The sequence below is a fragment of the Helianthus annuus genome, chromosome 11, assembly GCF_002127325.2.
Source record: "Helianthus annuus cultivar XRQ/B chromosome 11, HanXRQr2.0-SUNRISE, whole genome shotgun sequence".
Taxonomy (NCBI): Eukaryota; Viridiplantae; Streptophyta; class Magnoliopsida; order Asterales; family Asteraceae; genus Helianthus; species Helianthus annuus.
Window position 1 is genome coordinate 29,699,683 of NC_035443.2, and position 12,961 is coordinate 29,712,643.

At 40.5% G+C, this 12,961-nt stretch overlaps 1 long non-coding RNA gene across 1 annotated transcript; it reads left to right on the forward strand.

The window, feature by feature from the left end:
- Nucleotides 1-9,466: 9,466 nt before the first annotated feature.
- On the forward strand, nucleotides 9,467-12,170 carry LOC110889917. The gene is made up of 4 exons (XR_002564047.2): nucleotides 9,467-10,185; nucleotides 10,302-10,374; nucleotides 11,610-11,698; nucleotides 11,844-12,170. It is a non-coding gene; the product is annotated as an uncharacterized LOC110889917 (long non-coding RNA).
- Nucleotides 12,171-12,961: the final 791 nt, after the last annotated feature.

Consider the following 12,961-nt stretch of genomic DNA (forward strand, 5'->3'; position numbering starts at 1 on the left):
GAATCCGGTTGTTCGATCCTTGGTTCCTCATAGTACTCATATGAAGTAGATGGTTCACACCATTGTTCTTCATTGTAAGTATATGATGGATAAGGGTCGAAACTTTGTTCTTCATAGTACTCATATGAGGTGGGTTGTTCACGCCATGTTTCCTCATAATAAGAGTATGAAGGTGGTGACTCATATGTTGAATCTTCAAAGTATGAGTATGAAGGCTCATACCTTGGTTCATCAAAATATGAGTACGAGGAAGGAGGTTCATACCTTTGGTCTTCATAGGATGTGTATGAAGTTGATGGCTCGTACCTGGGCTCCTCATAATGGTTGTATGAATTGGATGGTTGATATGAGTTATTATATTGAACCGAGCGTGCGTTACGACAATTAGTGCAATAATTACCCCTATAATCATCCTCATCATAGGTGTAGTTGCAACCTCTTGAGTATTGATCCATAAGAATCACTCAACAGATCACAACTGAGTCTCGGGACCAGAAAACAAAAATAAAGACGGAAACAGAAGCTGGACACGGCCCCGTGTTGAGTGAACACGGCCCCGTGTTCAGGGTCTGTATCTGGGCGTTTTAATTAAAGTTACTGGTCACGTTGAACACGGGGGCGTGTTGAGTGAACACGGCCCCGTGGTCAGACTCTGTATCTGGGTATTTACTCTAAAAATATGCAGCACGGGGGCGTGTTCAGCGAGCACGGCCCCGTGTTCAAGCTACTGTAAATGCAAAACTAAGCTAAAATGCAGAAAAAAATGCGCGCGTTTTAAAAAACTGATTAGGCCGTCGATTTTAAACTTTCTTAAAATCCTTGTGTCCCCGGCAGCGGCGCCAAAAACTTGATGCGTGTGTAGTGTAATATAATTTTAGATATATTTTTAAGCCCTTTTTACACTTTTAGCCAAGTTTTAAATTTATAAAACACGATATTTACTAACACTAGACACACATATGGGCAAGTGCACCCATCGTGGACGTAGTATAGTGTTGGTAAGATACCGAGGTCGTCCAAGGACACAAGAGCTTTTAATACCGGTTTATCCTCAACGTCTAATCAAATCAAAAAGTTAGAAAAATGTTTTAAACTAAGAAAGATAAAAACTAACTAAATGCTGAAAAATAAAATAAAATAAAAACAGATAGACAAGATGAATCACTTGGATCCGACACGTGTATTAGTATAACCTTTGATTATTTTCGCACTTTTGCACTTGTTTAAGAGATTATCTTAGTTATTGTAGTAGGCCCCTTTTTCGGAGGTGACGTTACCCTCAACCCAGTAGTTTGAGTCAGCAAGGATACAATCCTAAAGGGTTGGATTATTGAAAGATAATGAATTAAGTTATTAATGCAAATTATGGTAGGCCCCGCTTTTGGCGGTGACGTTACCCTCGGCTAAGTAGTCTGAGTCAGCAGGGATACAGTCCTAAATAGCCGGGTTATAGTATTAATAGTAGTTAGCTTATGAGGGGGTCAAAGAGTTTGGATCCCCGCCATCCAATACCTATGGGCATTGAAGGAGATCCTACTAAATTTGACCCAGGTCCCAAGCAGGACCTCTAAACGCTGAACAAGGGCAAGACCTTTACCAAACCGTTCCCTTAACCCCCGACCAGGTAGCCAACATACCTCCATATAGACCGTGGAGATATGAATGGTGAAAATCTTTTATTTTATATAGACAGTAAAATAATGCCAAGACACCACGGACAAACGATAAGGAAAGATCACCTTCAACATAAGTAACTAGTTATTAAAGTCATTAATACAAAACCAAATAAAAAGTGCAAAAGATTAAAAATAAAAAGTATTATACTAAACACTGGTCTTCACCAAGTGATGTAAGAGACTTAGGCAAACATGGCCTTGATTGTCAAGAACTCTTACGATCAATCTTGGATCCCGAGACGACTCACACACTCTATGATGGACAATGGATGATGGTGGTGGATGATGGTGTTATGGTGGTGGTGGGTGGTGGATGAAGTGTGAGAGAGGTGGTGTGCCAAGGGATGAGTTGAAATGAAGCCAAGCACTCCTATTTATAGGCTGAACAGAAGCCTGGGCACGGCCCCGTGTCCGCTGGACACGCCCCCGTGTCCGCTGGACACGCCCCCGTGTCCGCTGGACACGCCCCCGTGCCCGTCTGACACTCTCTCTCTTCATTAATTGTAATTCAGAATTACAATAAATGCACCTGCAGCACTCTGACCACGCCCCCGTGTCCGCTGGGCACGGCCCCGTGGTGGGCAATAGAAGCTTCTATAACTTTGTCTTTTCTGACCATCCTGAACACGGCCCCGTGTTGAGCTGGACACACCCCGTGTCCGCTGGACACTGCCCCGTGTTCAGCTGGGCACAGCCCCATGCTCAGCTGGGCACAGCCCCATGCTCAGCTTTCTTCTTGTTTTTGCTTTGAGAGATGCTGTCTAGGAGTCGGGCATGCCACGTTTCTTCCTTTTCTTTGTATTTATGTTGGATTTGGCTGCATTTTTGCTTCTTTTGTTCATTTAAGCTCTTTTAACCCTGAAAATACAAAAGGAAGACAAAAGCACACTTTTTCCAACATTAGTACTTAAAAAGGGTTGGTTTTATGCCTCATTTGATGTAATTTATATGTTGCATTTTACACACATCAACTGCTCCCAGTTCCAAGTCGTGCGTAGTGTAGTTTCTTTCGTGCGTCTTAAGTTGTCGAGAAGCGTAGGCAATAACTTTCTCGCGTTGCATCAATACGCAACCGAGCCCATGGATAGACGCATCGCAGTAAACCACAAAGTCGTCAGTGCCTTCAGGCAACGAGAGAATAGGAGCACTACAAAGGTTATCCTTTAGCCTTTGAAAAGCGGATTCGTGAGCTTCATTCCACTTGTAAGCAATACCTTTCTGAGTGAGAGTCGTGAGGGGTTGAGCAATCTTTGAGAATTCCTTGATGAATCTGCGGTAGTATCCTGCCAATCCCAAGAATTGGCGAACTTTGGTTGGAGTCTTGGGCGTAGGCCAATTCTTTATCGAGTCGATCTTAGCGGGGTCGACGTGAATCCCGTCCTTATTGACCACGTGCCCAAGGAAATGAACCTCTCGAAGCCAGAAGTCACATTTCGAGAATTTGGCGTACAATTGTTCATTGCGTAAGAGTTCGAGGATAAGGCGTAGGTGTTGTTCATGCTCTTCTTGACTTTTCGAGTAGATCAGGATGTCGTCGATAAACACAATCACGAATTTGTCGAGGTAAGGCTTGCACACTCGGTTCATGAGATCCATAAAAACCGCAGGTGCGTTAGTCATCCCGAAAGGCATGACGAGGAACTCGTAATGACCATAACGAGTCGTGAACGCAGTTTTGGAGATGTCTTCATTACGAACTCTCAGCTGATGATAACCTGATCGCATGTCAATCTTAGAATAGTAGCTCGATCCTTGCAACTGATCGAACAGGTCGTCGATGCGCGGGAGAGGGTAACGATTCTTGATGGTAACCTTGTTCAGCTCACGATAGTCGATGCACATTCGAAATGTGCCATCCTTCTTCTTCACGAAGAGTACTGGTGCTCCCCAGGGTGATGAACTAGGACGGATAAATCCTTTATCCAATAGTTCCTGTAATTGTGTAGAGAGTTCCTTCAGTTCTGCAGGGGCTAGTCGATAGGGCGCACGAGCTATGGGCGCTGCTCCGGGGGCTAGCTCGATTTGGAATTCGACCTGACGGTGGGGAGGGAGTCCAGGTAGTTCCTCAGGAAATACCTCGGGGTAGTCACGTACTACTGGAAAATCTTCAATCCTCTTTTCCTTTTCGTGTGTGTTGGTGACAAGTGCTAAGATAGCGGTGTGCCCTTTTTGTAAACACTTCTGGGCTTTTAGAAGCGAGATAATGCCTGTGACTTCTCCGCCTTTGTTACCTTGAACGATGAGGGGTTTGCCAAAACGGCGAGGAATACGAACTGCTTTCTCTTGACAGAGGATCTCAGCGCGATGTTTGGACAACCAATCCATACCGATGACGACGTCGAAGCTTCCAAGCTTGACAGGGAAAAGATCGATACTAAATGTCTGACCGGACAATTCTAGCTTGCAGTCGTGAATCGCGTGCGAGGCCTCGATGTTTCTACCATTGGCTATCTCGACAATGTGCTTAGAACTTAATAATGCAGGTGGGTGCTTAAGCTTCTTACTAATACGTAGGGATACATAACTAGCGTCGGCTCCAGAATCAAATAACACAGAAACATAACGATCATCAAGTAGGAACTTACCCGCGACGACGTTGGGGTCATTCCTTGCCTCTCCAGCTCCAATCACAAAAGCTCTTCCTCTCGCACCATTTCCCGCATTGTTGTTTTGATCATTGTTCCCAGCTCCCTGGTTGTTGTTGCAATTCTGGTTTAGTTCAGGGAAATCCTTTCGCATGTGCCCTGTTGCCCCACATTTGTAACATCCGCGGTTGTTTCCCTGCTGCTGTTGCTGTTGGGGTTGTTGTTGATTTTGCCTAGCCGGAAACTGACTCCTACAGTCCTTGGCTTCATGCCCCAACTTGTTGCATCGCTGGCACTGACCCTTGTTACATGCCCCATTGTGGTGCCTGTTACACTTGTTGCACTTAGGGTAGCTTCCCCGATAGCCACCCTGTTGCTGAGGGCCTTTGTTGTTTTCGGTTTTCCTTTGCTGGGCTGGGGCCTGAGTAGAGTTAGCATCCTTGCCCTGATTTCCATCCCACTTTCGTTTGCCATCACTAGAAGTTCCTTCCGTAACACTGATCCTCTTGGGCAACTTGCCCTCCTCCACAGCCTGGTTGGTGAGTTTGTGGGCAAGACGGACCACGGGCTGTATGGTATCGAGGTTGGCCGAGGTCACATGGCTCCGGATTTCTGGGACCAAGCCTTTGATGTACAATTCGATCCTTCGATACATGGGTCGGGACATGTTTGGGCAAAGTGCAGCGTAGTCGTTGGACAGCTTGGTGTAGGTCTCTATCTCTGACCCAACCATCTTGAGACCATAGTACTCGTCCTCGAGTTTGTGGATGTCATCCCTGTGACAATACTCTTCCTTGATCATATCCTTGAAATCTTCCCATGCAGTGGCATTAGCAGTCTCTAAACCAAGCATTTGGATTTGCGCTTTCCACCACGAAAGCGCGCTTCCCTCAAGAGTACCAGTGGCAAACTTTACCCAATTAGCAGGGGGACATTCGCAGACAGCAAAGACAGCTTCGACCTTCTCGATCCAATGCAGAAGACCTATGGCACCCTCAGTGCCATTGAAAGGAAGAGGCTTGCAATCCATGAAGGTCTTGAAAGTACAAACACGTGGTTGCACAGGCGCATGCTGACCTGTTGTGAGAAGTGATGCGAATAGGTTTAGAGGTGAAAAGACGATGCGGCGGTAGGATCTAAACAACCTAAAACAACGAGCTTACCTCCAGGGTGAGCTGCGAAAGCTGCAGCCACCGTGTTGATCAGGTTAGTGAACTGAGCCTGAGTCATGTTGACGTTTCCTCGTCCGCGTCCACTCATTGTCTTCATAACCAGAAAACATAGTATGAGTGTGATGTCGTAGTATAGCGAGAATGAGATAGAAGACGGGAGGCGCATCTATCTAATTAGGCAAACTAGTACGTATAGCAGAGTGGAAAGCATAAGACCAACAAGCAAGTAGACACGGGTCCGAGCTATGAGGTCAGATAAATCGAGTCTTGCACTTGGAGTGTAGTGTCGTCACGAGTCACGGGTTATAGTCTGGTTTTTTCTCAAAAAGATTTTTCCCCCCTTTTTTTAAAAAAAAAAACCGAGTTCACTATAACCAATGGCTCTGATACCAATCTGTCACACCCCCAAAATCCACCTGCGGAGTATCATCCGCTTGAGGGCGTGACTGACCAGGATCCAGCCACCAATTATACTGAGCATTGATTAATAGCAAAATTATTCACCAACCAAAGTAGTTAGTAAACATCACAGTTTAAGTTCGATAATCAGTTTAGATAAACAGCGGAAGCATAATCCAAATAGTTTTAAAGACAGGTTCATAGTTCAAGATAATTAAAACCCAACACGCGGGTTTTGACGACCACTACACGTTCCCAAGCTGCGAGCTCCTGAGTCACTGGTTACCTGCAAAGCATGCAGTAAGGTGTCAACAATAATGTTGAGCGAGTTCACTAGTTGTCCAGTTTTTAGTTACCAAAAACTTGTTTCACCAGTTAATTTATCCGTTTATACATGCCATGGGGAGCTACCCCAAAAGTAAGCGACTAAACTGTTTTTCCAATACCGAATACTAGGTAACCGTATGTTTCCGTAGAATGCCCCGATGTCAATGTTCTATCATCATTGACGGATGCCTGAGTCCATTAGTTCACTCCCGATCCCATACACGGGCACGGTGTGAGGTTGGTAAGACCTAAATAGCGCTATAACCTAATAACCCGTTCGCCTGGCCCCGGCGACTAATCGGTATTATGTAGTAGGGACTTGAGTGATAGAGTTTCGTTTAGTGCTGTTTGTTGCAATCCGTATAAACAGTAATTAACTAAAGGTTCCCAATAACATGGGAAGAAAAGTAAGTTGTATCCCTCATAAGGGGATAGCGTTGTTTTTAGTTCCGTTTCCCAAACCACCGGGAACGCATGCTTTAAGTTGTGAACTCACCTTGGGTTGCTCGGTAGATTATTTACTCGGTCAATCACGTTGGTCACCACGTCCTAGCATGGTTACCAATATAGGTCAAGTTTGGGGTACAGTAATCACGTATATCATACACGTATTAAACACATAGGATGCATACAATTATACATTGGGTTATTGGGCCGGCCCTAACATTTGCACAATCATACAGAATTTCAGCAACACATAGTCCAGTCAAACAGGTAGCCCAAACAAAACACATTGTGGCCCAATAACCAAAGTAGGCCGCCCAGTCGAGACAAGGCGGTCTCGACTCGAGAACGCACGGTCTCGAGTCGCAACCAGGAGATCTCGTGTTATCATGTTTTGGTCTCGAGTGGTGCCGGTTAGGAGTCGCAACCTCAGAGGCCTCGAGTCCAGTCTCGAGTCGAGATCATGAAGTCTCAAGTCGAGACCTTGCCGGTCTCGAGTCCCTGAAGTCCGTCTCGAGTTGTCATGAAGTGGTCTCGAGTCGTAACCGAGGTTCTCGACTCGCAACCCCGGATACGTGCACAAGAATCCTTCTAGAACCTGTCCAATTGTACTATCCAATAGAATTGCATAATCGTGATTTGGTGTACTATCCAATAAAACCACACAAACATGTTCCTTTGTCTGTTTTATTACCAAATCAGATCAAATAATAACAATTTGAAATGTTTTTGGTGGTCTTCAAGCTGTTCATCAAGCATATTCAACAATTCAGCTAACATATATTCCTTGGTTCAAAAACACATCTACAACACATAACATGAGATTTATGAACAGAATCATGTGACATATAAGACAATCATTAAACACAATATTTGCCCTATTTTATCATCATAAATCGGATGGTAACAATCATCATCAAACATTCTAAGCACAATAGTTCACATTTCATTCATCATTTAACCAATCAAGCAAATTAAACCCTTATTCACAAAAATGCCTAACGAGCATCTAAACAAAATACTAACCGATTGATTTATACTTAACTTATCATCTATTTTTAACCAAACAACTATAAGGCACTAACCGGTTAGAAGAATCAATGAACCAACTTCCGAGTGATGGTATCGAGCTTGATCCGAGAGTCTTGGTTGAATCCGAGAGAAGGAAATGAGAGGAGGTTTGATGCTTGATTGCTAGGGTTTAAGGTTTTCTAGAGAGAGAGAGAGAGTGAGGATGAAGTGAGAGAGAGTGTAAAGGAGAAAGTGTGAGGGTTTGGGTTTATATATAACAAAAGGTGCACCCTAAAGGTTTCCGAGTGGGCTAAGGGGAGGTTGCGGCCCAACCGTTCACTGTTTACTCGAGGCCGAGTGGTATCGAGTCGTGGTTTGGTGGTCTCGGCTCACCCCTACTCTTATATATATATATATATATACACAACCTATACACAACATCGACACATCGCACGTCAAGATAAATCACAGTTTTCATTTAATATTAAGTACATGCCAATACAATACAAAATGGTTGCTCGGGAAGACCCAGAGTGTCACATATGTGTTCACCATTTTCGTCCTTGACCACTTGAATGTCGGCCTTCTTAGGCACAACTTGGGTAGAACTTACCCAAGCACTATCCGAAATAGGATAGATAATTCCTGCAAAGTGACAATCTGAGACTAACCTATCAGGGACTAATCAATCAGTTTCGGACACGTAACATTAGGGACTGATTTTTCAGTTACTGGTTATACTAGGGACTGACTTTTATACGACTAATATTAGTGACTAATAATCAGTCGCTAATATTTTTCCATCTCATATGAGACTAAATTTCAGTGACAAATATGTCCAGATGATACAAGGTTTTGGAGGAAACCATTTTCGTGACTGAATTTTAGTCCCAAGTACATTCCATTTGTAATGCAAAATGGCATAAATGTATTAGCAACTGATCTTCAGTCTCTAATACGTGGGGAACTTATTAGAGACTAAAAATTAGTTCTTAATATTCCCAAAAGTATATGTAATTAGGGATAGATATTCAGTCTTTAAGGCCTTATATTAGCCCATTCTTGTTAATGGTTAATATGGGTCATGTATGATCACTTAGGCCATTAATAAAAGGACCAATGATGGTTAATTAAGGTCATTATTGACCAATTATAGTCAATAATGATCAATTATTGGTGATTTTTAGCGTCATTGATAGTTATTTAGGGTTATTGATGGTTAAGTAGGGTCAAACATGATTTATAATGACTCATAAGGCCCAATTTGACCTATATCGTTACTTAAGACATATTACTAGCTAATATGACCCATTAAGACAACTAGCACCCACAATATCCCATTAAGACAACCATGGTCAATGATGGTCTTTTGAGTAAGTAAACCATGGTCTTTGATTGTAAATTACGTGGGGTGAATCATGACAAATATTATGATGCATAGTCAAATATGATTAGATGAGCACATGTGTCACTTTAAAACTCTCGATGGCCTAATGTGACTCATGGTCACCCAATATAACATGTTAATACATGTATTAATAATATATCTCAGTAAGACATATAATTACTCGTTAATATTATGTATCACCAAATACATCCTATAAGGTCATTGATACTGATCAATGACGATTAAACATGGTAAATGAGAGTCATAGATACAAATTACTCATATAAGTCTTAGTTTTTTTTTTATAAGTTATATCCATACCAAATTATTTTTCTTTTTTAGCTTTTTAGGAATAAAGTTATATCCACACCTAATTATTTTTCGTTTTTAGCTTTTTAGGAAAAAAAGGAACTTTTAGTTTAAATTTCCTTTCTAATTTCATTTCCCTCCAAGCGCCAAATAAAATTCACCCCTCATCCTCCTCAAAAGATTTTGAATTCCCCTCCCATACTCAAATAAAATTCACCCCTATCTCTCTGCTAAAGTTTTTGGTTTTCCCTCCCATTCTCAAATCTAATCTGACCATCCAAATCGACTCCCACCCCCTTCTCATTTAGAAAATTAGGGTTTGTGAGAGCAATATGAGAAGCCGTATGTGAAGAATATGACGTGTTTGTGCATCTATCTTTAGATCCCAATCCCTAAACCTAACATTCTGATCGTTCGATTTAAACCCATGGAACCTAATGTCTATGAACCGATTGAAGCTCAGAAAATCAGTTCTCGAAAATGGAAGGAAAACGAAGCGTTGCCAGGTTGAATAATCAAAAGTTGCAGATTTAAGCGACAAACAATTAAAGTTCTCACGATGAAGGTATTAAGATAAACAAAAATCACAGCCTCCTCTGCCCTTTACAATATTCTAATTGTGATATTCTGTTGGTTGTGATAATCTAACGTTCTTCCAGTTATGAGTTATGTGTTGATGTTTCTTTCAAAATTTTGTTTTTGTTGGCTTAATTTTGATAGACTTGTGCAGCAATAGCCTACGCAGTATGCAACGTGTGTATAACATAGTATTGATCAGTCCATTGTTAGTGCTTCTATCTACCTTTTTTATTTAGCGATTGGGGCGACAACGTTTCAAGGCGATGTTTGCTTATTTCATGACTTAGAAAATGGAGGTTTGTTTTACTTATCTTTTTAATTAGATTTATTTATAATTCTGTTCCTTATGAGTATATGACAGATTCTTAAAGAAATAGTTTTTAATTTATTTTGTTGGTATTTCACTTGTCAGGATGAACCAAGTTTTAACCCTTTTTGGTTTTTAGATCATGTTGGTGTTACCACTTCCCGTGTTCATCTTTAAGGTAAACAAGTTATAAATAAGCTTTCTCATGGTATTAGTCTACTGGTTTCATTCTTGATATGTTCATGTTCAATTTGTGAATACTCAATTTGAGCTAGTTATTGACGTGATTTTGAATCTTATATGACACTAGGGGTGCAAATGAGCTTGAGCTTGTTTAATTTATGAAAGTTGAGGGCATGTTTGGCTAAGCTTTTTGAAACAACTTATTGACATATTGGCTTTTTGGAAAAGTTAGTATAGAGTGACTTTTTAGAAAAGTCATTTTCCCCTCACATACAAGCTCATTGCCAAACATTATCTAGAGCTTATAACTTTTTAAAAAGCCAACAAGTCAATAAGTTATTTCAAAAAACTTAGCCAAACATGCCCGGAGCTTGGCTCGTTAATATTTATTAAATTTAATCATTATTTATGTATATGTTAGTTATTTTTTCATAAATTTTCAAATAGAAATTTTAGTTATTTAAATATATATATATACACATGTACATATAATATATTAATTAAATGTTATATAAATATTGGGTTCGTTTAGGCTCATGAGTCGGCTCGAGCTTGTTGAAGCCATACTCGTTTTTTTTAGGTTTTTTTCGAGCCAAGCTTGAGTATTTTGTGAGTAGCTCGGCTTGTTTGCACCCCTAGATGACACTATTAGAATCCGTTATATTTATATAACTCAGCTACATTGGGATCCCATTTATTATATTTATATAACCCTACTTGACAATTTTAATGATTTAGTAGCCCTCGTATGTGGGACAAGAACCTTCACTAACTCAACGGCGACTTAGTAAGGATGAAATACGGAAGTGTTAACTGGCCAACATAAATTGTAGTTCAGAGCACAAAGGCGTGATTTTTCTTTTTAAAAAGTGCCTTTATTCTAAACTGACTAACATGCTATAATTACAAATCTTAATAATTTTAATTATAGGAGTAATATTTTCTTATTAAAATAACTCAGTGAACCTCTTATAAGAATTTCTACACATAATATTTGATCAACAGTCAGGATCAAACCATCTTTTCGTTTGCTTTGGTGTTTGGTTTATGCACCTTGTGGATGTTTATTTTTTGGGAAATCTTTGTATAGAAGCTGAACTTTGAGTCATGAGGTACTGACTTGTTTTGTAGCCTTGAAGGGCATTAACTTGGATGTCCTTACATTAGCTACAAATGAATGGTTTTCAACAAACAAAATTAAAGTGCATTATTTTGTGTTTTGTAATATAGGGGGGCTATCAGCTATGGATGAATTTGGATTGAGATCTATTCCCAATTTGCATAATATATATATCGGCACTTGTTTCCTTATCATCAAGGTATACGGATTTTAATATTGCATTCTATTGATTATTTAGTTAGATACTTAGGTCTATGAGGTACCCAACGAGTCTATGTTTGTCTTTCAATGTGTTGACAAGAGTTCAGGAAGCCGTTTGATCTATTATAATTATTGTTTGACAGGTTGGGCGGCAGGGGTGTATCAAACTTACATAGATGGCTGTACAAGGCAAAGACCAAGGCTACAATCTTGTTCTAGAATTCAATGGAGCAATTTTGGTGTTGTAAAAGATCAAAGTAACTCGTCTTCAGAGTTTTGGACCTTGCAACGGGTCTTGTGCCAAACCTAGGACCAACGTGTCTGAATCTGCAACATGTGGTGGTCAAAGCCAAGTTGTATCTTTATCTCTATTTATCTGGTTTTAGTTCCTTGTATTTGTAGAATTTGTACATTTTTGTAAATTGATATGAATTTATTGAATAGGATTTGTAAATCTATTTAGCATCAAACTTGTGACATAATGGGTCCTTGGTTTGTTTTGTAGTGAAACATGTTTTATATTAAAACTAGTTTCTTGTCTCTAAAAACCATACCTGGGACTAAATTGGCATGGTATTTGAGATTAATTTTTAGTCCCTAAAAAACATATTAAAAACTAAAGTGACGTGGTATCACGGACTGGTGATCAGTTTCTGAAACATATTATTAGGGGCTGAATTCACATGAAATCAGAAACTTAATGAAGAGCTTTAAGGACAAAATAAACATAGTTTAAAACTGATTATCAGTCTTTAAAAAAACGTGTTGGGGACTAAAATATCGTCGTATCAGATACTAATATTCAGTCACAAAAAATATGTATCAGGGACTAAAATGACAAGGAACCAAGGAAGAAATTTAGGACTGAATTTTATATATCAAAGACTGATTGCTAGTCTTTGTTGGTGTCGCACAATGGGGACTGATTTTTAGTTACTAAAGCCACCATCTAGGACTAGGTATCCGTCACTGACTGGGGACTGGCGAAATCAGTCCCGGATAACCATTAGGTACTGATTGGGGAGAATCAGAGACTATTTTTTCAGTCCCCATTACCCTTCTTTTTTGTAGTGGCATCCAACCATTTAATTACCTCCTTTTTTACCACTTCCCTTAGGTTCGGATTTAATCTTCGTTGTGCTTCCCTTGTTGGTTTTGCATCTTCGGTGGTGATGATCTTGTGCATGACGATTGATGGACTAATTCCTTTTAAATCGGAAATCGTCCATCCGATAGCTACTTTGTTCGCTTTCAAGACTTC